The sequence below is a fragment of the Crocodylus porosus genome, unplaced genomic scaffold (assembly GCF_001723895.1).
Source record: "Crocodylus porosus isolate Cpor-Errol unplaced genomic scaffold, CroPor_comp1, whole genome shotgun sequence".
NCBI lineage: Eukaryota > Metazoa > Chordata > Crocodylia > Crocodylidae > Crocodylus > Crocodylus porosus.
The window spans coordinates 38,234,682-38,242,373 of record NW_017728906.1 but is presented as its reverse complement, the minus strand read 5'-3'; the positions used below and the strand labels follow the sequence as shown (position 1 = coordinate 38,242,373).

Sequence of the window (7,692 nt, the reverse complement as noted above, 5' to 3'; positions counted from 1 at the left end):
TGGTTACCCCTCAACATCACTTCCCCTGCAGGGCTCTCAAATGTGGCCCTTGATAATTTTTTCAAAGACCTTCCCCAGGATAGAAGTGAGGCTGACTGGCCTGTAATTGCCAGGCTCTTCCTTCCTCCCCTTCTTGAAAATAGGGACCACATTGGCCCTTTTCCAGTCCTCAGGGACCTGCTGAAGAGCCTTTGAGAAGAACGCCAAAATATCTCTTTTATCCTTTGTTTTATCAATTGGGCAGAAATCCTGGGTAGGAGCTTTGCCATTTTACGCTGGGTCTGGAACATTCCTGCATACAAGGAGGCTATGTGACGATACTGGAAGCCTTGCCTGAAAAGATGACGTGCTTGTTTCATGTTTCCTTTACACTATTTGCTGATTTCTTGTAGAATTCTATCTACAACTGAGACGACATCCCTATGAGGTAAGACATTTCAAGTCAAACCCTGGGTCCGCTGAAATTCAACAGGACCAGAAACCTGACCATTACTTCTCATAACCCAAAACATGAAAGATGAGATCAGTTATGCCCTCAGTCCAATACTCACTATTTTCTCTTATGTGAGAATAGGGGGGTTTTTTAAAATAGATTTTCTAATTATATTTACTGTATTTATCTTGTTAACAAGTGAGCAGAGTAATAAGCAACATACAAACAAAGAAAATCACATTTTACATAACATTTGTTATTTACTTTGTTTGTATATTGCTTATTACTCTTCCCACAACAACATTTATGCTCTTGCATCTTGAAATCTGTCTTTATTCAGAACCAGTTCACATGCCGGAAGCTGATTCTTCCACTCAAGAACTTCTGATTATTGCACTTGAACACTGATCACTCAGCAAGGTTGAAAGATAAGATAAAAATCAGTTTTATTTATTATTCCAAGAATAGCTGACAACAGGATCAATAAAACCTGACAGAAGCTATTAACATTTTAATGAATTGCTCAGTAATATTCTAAAGATGTGTTGGCAAGTCATGGCCCCTTTGATAAAGGACAAATTTCTCCGAGTACTGTAAATATATATTACAAGGTCCAGAATGTAATGCTGTCACTTGTCAATCAAGAGCAAAAAGGGCAAAAGTCATGAATAAGGAAGCTCTCCCCTTGACTATAATGATTACTATATATAATTCCACCTTAACCAAATGATAAATAAATAAAGGTATATGTTAGTCACAGGTTTCATGAATGGTTTTTATGTAATTAAAAAAAATGTGTGGGCCTTCCAGTGTCCTTGGACTTCTTTATGGCATGGGAGGGAGCGGGATACATGACTGAAAAGCACAGCAGTGAACGAAGTAAATTAGTAGCTGAGTGACTGTTAAAGTCAACAGACATGAAAACTTTACGAAGCCCTAAGAACAGAGTGTTGATGAGGAGTCTGTTAAAGCAAAGCTCACTTGCTGAAAGATGAATTTTGTTCTTAAGACTTGTCTTCATTAGACATATTGGGTGTGTTAGAACATGACATTGAAGAGATGTGCAATTAACAGGATGTTGCAATAAATTTGGAGGGACAATCATGCTGTGTGGTGCTCCACCTAACTAATATCCACCTATCCTTCTCAGGATACAAAACTAGGTTGGGTATCACTGCACAGTTTGGCATATTGCCATGTTGGCACAGGACTGGTGTCATGATGTCCTGGGTATATCCCCCTGAAGCTGCTGTCCCTGGTTATATTCACTAGCAAGCCATGCTTAGTATGGTGAAATGACTCTTCAAGGTTGTGTTTTAAATTCAACCCAGTGTTGTGGGAAGATGAGCCTACAGACAGGAAAACAACATCACCAATGCAAGCATAGTGATTATGGCACCAGCAGATTCAGAATGGTGGCACCACATTAGACTATCCCCCGCCAGTTGGTATTTTGTGTTTTCATTTACACCTATAAATGTGGCCTGTGGAACTTGCTACCAAATCAGGACATGTCACTTCACACTCACTTTGCACTGATATGAGATCCCTGGCTACAATGTAGCAGAGTGAAGACCCTATGACTTCCTGAACAACAAGACCTGTTGTTTTTGTTCCAGTGCTGCTGCATCACACTGGAAAGTGAAAAGCTGTTCAATTTTTTTTTTCTGTACATGTTTCCACTGTATTCCACTTCCCAGCAGTCATGTGAAGCTTTACTCTGGGTGCCGGGCAGGGGCAGAGGGAGGGATGTGATGCAAGATCGCTGATATTCTCTTAACTCTTTCCTACTCTTCACTGAAGGGTAAACAAGGCATTCATCACACAGGAATGTCAAAAACACAGACAGCTCTGGATCTTTTAAGAGCCCTGTTTTTAAGGCCTGACATGTAGTACTTTACATTATAGAAATGGGTAGGGCAAAGGAATTGGCTAGTGAAACCTCAGAACCTTTCTGAAGGCTTCTTAATTTTGCTTTTGCAATGAAATTGCCTTAAGGAAGAGCAATATTCTTCTAAGAGGGTTAGATGGTGAACCCAGATCCACAAGAGCACTTCAGCACCCAGAGTGAGACTAGGGGTATAGACAGAAAAATGCAGCTCCCAGCTGTAACTGAGAAGGCTGTGCAGGAAGCATTTTGAGTCTCAATCATCCCTTGAAAGAAAGAAATTAAGTGTTGGTTCCAGGGAGGAGGGAAATCTAGCTCTGGCTGCCAGCCTGCAACCAAGTTTCTCCTAGCAATGGCCTTATCCAGCCTGCTTGTGAAGCTGCAAAGTTTTCAGAATGGGAGGGGGAAGTGAGTTGAGGGAGATTGTTCTAGGAGTTCCCCAGCTATAAAAAAGGCACAAAATGCAAAATGACAAGGAAATATAGGGCCTTGGTACCTAGGGGAGAAACACAATGGCCCCTTTCCACTGCAAGAAGATTGGCTTCTTGCTAGCTCAGTCCTCCCAAGTCACCTCAGCTGTGATTTGAACCCAAAGCTCCCACACAGTGGGTAGAAATGCTGCCACACAGCCACCACTAGTAGCACTACTCCAGCTTGCTAGGGGTCTTGGTCTTCCTGGAGGAGCTGGAAGCAGAGCGAGGAACCTCTCAGGTTGCTGCTCAGATCCTTCCTCCCCTGGAGGGGTGGGGGGAGGGGAGGAGCCTCTCCTGCTGGCAGCAGCCTCTCCCAGGGGATCCTGGAGCCTAGCGGGGAGCCTCTCCTGCCAGCCACACGCTGCACTGCTGAGGGCCCCACTACTGCCTGCAGGTCCTGCTCTTTCAGGCTCTTCTGGAGCACTGCTTCTACCCCACTGGCTCAGCTCTGTGAAGCTCCTTCCTTGTTGTCCCTTGCTGGTCTCTCCTGAGTCAGCCCATGCTGCCCCTTTTATCCCCCTCCAGGTGACCCAAGAGGCCAATCAGGGGACACGGGGTGAGTCTCTGGGGTCTGATTGGTGCAGAAAGGGAATCCCAAGTCCTCCAACCATCTTTTGCTCTTTCAAAGCCCCTGGGCCAGGTCACTGCCAGCCAGCCCATCACAGGACAATCACCTGGGAAAGGGACACTCTGAGTTTTGTTTTATGAAATTTGACCCAAGGCCATTTCATGTAAAATGCATAAGCAGTCTTTAAAGCAGAAACTGAAAACCAGCATCCCTCTTCTCCAGTGAGTGTCCCAGGCACTGGGCTAGAGTCATGATACTTCTTGTCCCAGCTAACATTACTTTTATTTTTTTTTGCCAAGTGACTCAGCTTCAAGTGTTGGAGTGGAAGGTGTCTGCACTCCTACCTGGCCTGCAGCCCCATGGTTAGAGCTGTCTTTTAGGAGATGTGAGACAAGAAGTGTTTGCTCTCTCGCAGGCTGAGGCATGTCTCCCTTACCCTGAGTTACTGGATACAAAGGCACCATTACAACCCTACTGTGTTTTATAAGAAAGAGAGTCCAAAGGAGGGCCACATGCATAATTCAAGGCCTAGAGAGCAGGTCATACGAGGAGAGGCTGAAAGACATGGGTCTGTTCAGCCTGGAGAAGAGAAGACTCAGAGGGGACTTGGTGGCAGCCTATAAGTATATTAGGCTTATATACTTATAAGTATATAAGTACATCAGGGCCTGGGGGAGCATCTGTTCACTAATGCCCGCGAGGGGAGGACAAAAAACGATGGGCACAAACTGATAGAAGATCACTTTAGACTGGACATAAGGAAAAACCTCTTTACAAGTTGAGTGTTGCGGGTTTAGAACAGGCTGCCATGGCTGTAGGGCAGCAAACTAAAACTCCCCAGAGGTGTTTTAGTTTGCTGCACCCCAAAGGCATTTAAGGCACATTACACCGCCAAACATGCTACAGCAGCTGGAATTCATGCACAATACACTGCTGATGCATGCAAACACCAACACCATTAAAGCAGCGTAAAAGCATTTAACCCACTTTAAAGTGTCGTGCACATATGCCCCCTCATTTTGTCTACACACATCCAAGGTATTGTTTTACTGTTAAGGAATATGAGTGGGACTCTTCTCCTTTAAAAGGCACGTATTAAAAAGCCACTCAGTCTTCTATGAAGGATTTTCCAATGGGTAACAATTTGCAGGTTGGAACACAGGTTGTAGTGAGGATAATTTGGCAGGATGTGCTTGGAGAATTTCACAATAGCTCCAAGCATATAATGCTTCTCATGGCTGCAAGCATTAGCACTGAGCGCAGAGGACTTCAAATAAAGCTGTAACTTTCTGCAGTCCAACTGGAGATCTTTTATTATTTCACAGAGCTCTGTGCATGAAACAGTGGTGTTTTTGAGACGTATCTAAAGTCTTCTGCACGATTTTTTCAAAGCTCTCTTAATCAACTTGTTCTAGTTTCATTGTTCTAAATAAAGGCCTTATCTCATGTCAACTGATAGTAAGGAAAATACCTTTATTGACTTCAGTGGGCCTTGGACCACTACTTCCTGGGTTCACGTACATTATCAGATAACATAGGAAGACAGAAGTGTTTCAAGTTCAATAAGCGTTGTAACAATTGCGTGAAGAGTTTTGTTCCTGTTTTTTGGGTTTTTTTGTTTGTTATTTGCTAGGATCAGAGCTGCAAGTTTCTATATGCCCTGATCAAACAGCATGCCTAAGGACATACTTAAACTGAAGCCTCTGAATAGACCTGTTAAGTACATTTATTTCTCCAACTTTAACATTTACTTTAAATTGTTTTATTGTAGAGTTTATTAAATTATAGTTTTTAATACACCTACCTGCAACAATCTCAGGGCATTGTCCAAGCACTTTCAGGAGGACTAGGAGCCAACTAGTTGGTATAAATCAAACTTTGCCATTGAGCAAACAGTATTTCTGCACCCCACCAGCTGGGGATCTGGCCCATATTTCATAGACCTCTGTGCTTTTTAATTAAAAAAAAAACAGCACAAATTTGGAAGTCACATGACTCCCATGGTAAATAGCCAGTATTTTCAGCATTTAGTAATACTTAAGGGGCAACACAAATTTTATGAACCATTTAAATCTTCCTTAATATCCATTTTGAGGAATTAAAAGGGATTTAAGTGGAGTCTGGGACTTGTGCTGGCATTTTACACTGAGCTATCTTATCCCCTGTTTGCATATTGCCAAGTCCTCTCTTCCTCCATTTCCCAGGATGATTCTTTGCAATTTTAATAAAATGATGAACCATTTTTAATGAATTATACTCAACAAATAAAGCTTTCAGTAAGGTAATTCCTCTCTGGTTACCAAGCAAACTTTGAAAAGAGGGCTCACTGCTTTACCCCCTTTCTTATCACTTTGATTGCTATCTATGCAGCAGGCACAGTTGTACATGCTGACACCAAGATATGAGCTTGTTGTTCCATTCCTAGCTTGTGCTTTTAGTGTGCTCTTTATTTGGTGGTCACTAAATACAATTATAATGATAGTGATTCCTGGTTACACTAACTGGGGCAGACTATCCAGCAAATCTTATGAAAACATGAAACATGTCCCAGGAAATAACATTCATAGTGCAGGAAAGGTTTAGTGACTTCACTGCTCAAGTTACCAGTTGGATATCAGTTTCATCATCAGTAACCTTCAATTTCCTGTTTTGCTTATCGTAGAATTACTCTTTTTTTTGTTTAAATGTTTGCATAGCCCATATGGCATCAGCTACACACAGATTAGATATGGGACTGGCCAATGATGGACTAAATACCATGTTTGTTTTGTGATACATTAAGATAAATATATCAAAAAATCTGAGGTGACTGAATAGATAAAAAATGCAAAGCTGTATATATGCTGTTTTATCATGTGTGGGGACTATAATTCATTTTGACATGTATGTTAGAATTCTACATCTTTTGCTGATTTGTATGTTGTTCTGGAAGTCTTCCTTCTAACTGAGTTAAACGCCCTAGACTTGTGGTGCTTACAAGTATAGTTGTATGCTTTTCTCTAGCTGACTTTGCAGAAATATATTTTTCCCCACCCGTACATCAGTAAATCAGCAAGTTGTGTCATTTTTCTATGCTTAGAAGCATTTCTATTAAATCTCTGATAGGGACAGTCAGTCGTTTCATCTCAGAAAATGCTAACATGTTTCACAGCTGTACTGAGCAACCAATCTCCCTAATCGCAAATTAAGTAGTGGGGGGGTCGGTATAAATATGTTTGCCTCAGTCATTTCAAGATGTCTGGGAAGCCCATCCTGTTTCTTTAAGCTGCCCAGAGTGATACCCAGGACAATATAGCTGTAGCTGTTTGAGTCGGCCAAGTTCCAGCAGACAGAAGATCTGGCTCTGCGAGAGACAGGAGCCTCCAGGTGAAAAGCTGGCCTGATGCAGAAATTCTGGAAAAGGGAACTCATAGAAATGAGCTCCCAAACCAACACATTTTGTGAATCCTTGTTTCCCTTCCCTTTTCTATACAGAGCCATGAAAAAAATGGTAGGAATTATTCCATTCTGGGTCCTAGGAAAAACATTCTTTAGCAACCACTTCTCTCCATGATGTTTGAGAGGGGCTCCCACCTCAGTCACTGTTTGGAGGAGCTTCTTGCCCTTCATTAGAATGCCCTGAGGACACCTCACTGGGCCATAATTATGGCACATTAATGAACATGTAGACATGCCCACTGTTGCCATTATATCTGAGGCAGAAGGTCAGGCAGGGCATTTATACACATTCCTTTGTCTGTGTGAAGAAAATGTTGGTGATGCACTTTTGAATGAGAACACCTTTGATATGCTTTAGTGCGCCGCCGCTATCTGGGTGCCACCCTGCCCTACCACCTACCTGATTTCAGACTACCATAGCTAACCACGAGGGGTGTGTGAAATGGGCTGTATTCAATTCGGATTTGGCCCGGTTTGAGGAACAGTGATCCAATTAGTTGATCTGGATCACTGTCCCGATTCGATTTGGCCAAATCTAAATATGAAGATTTGAGAATCAGAAATTTGGAAATTTGGAGAATCAGAAATTCGGCCATAGACACAGCTTTAAATATTTTTTCTACGTACCTCAAGATACCAAGAGTGGCTCATGAATGCTGCGATGGTGGGGTGGATGGAGCATCTCACAGGTATGCAGGGGTGCTCGGCAGCAGACCCAAAAGTGGACAATCAGCCACGGGGGGACCCTGGGTACCCCCCCAACTCAGGAGGCATTGGTTGCCGAGCCAGAGAGCAGGGTCTCCTGCGTGCTCTGCAGCGGACCTGAACGTGGACCAGAAATGCTTCTGGTCCATATCTGGGTCCACCACCGAGCACGCCAGGGACAACGCCC

The 7,692-nt window shown here is 42.9% G+C and overlaps 1 long non-coding RNA gene across 1 annotated transcript in view; it reads left to right on the top strand.

Moving 5' to 3' along the window:
• Positions 1-4,164, top strand: part of LOC109305895 — a 17,003-nt gene extending 12,839 nt beyond the window's left edge. The window contains exons 2-3 of the long non-coding RNA XR_002099757.1: positions 2,724-2,729; positions 4,020-4,164. This is a non-coding gene — a long non-coding RNA (uncharacterized LOC109305895). The remainder of the gene's footprint in view (positions 1-2,723; positions 2,730-4,019) is intronic.
• Positions 4,165-7,692: the final 3,528 nt, after the last annotated feature.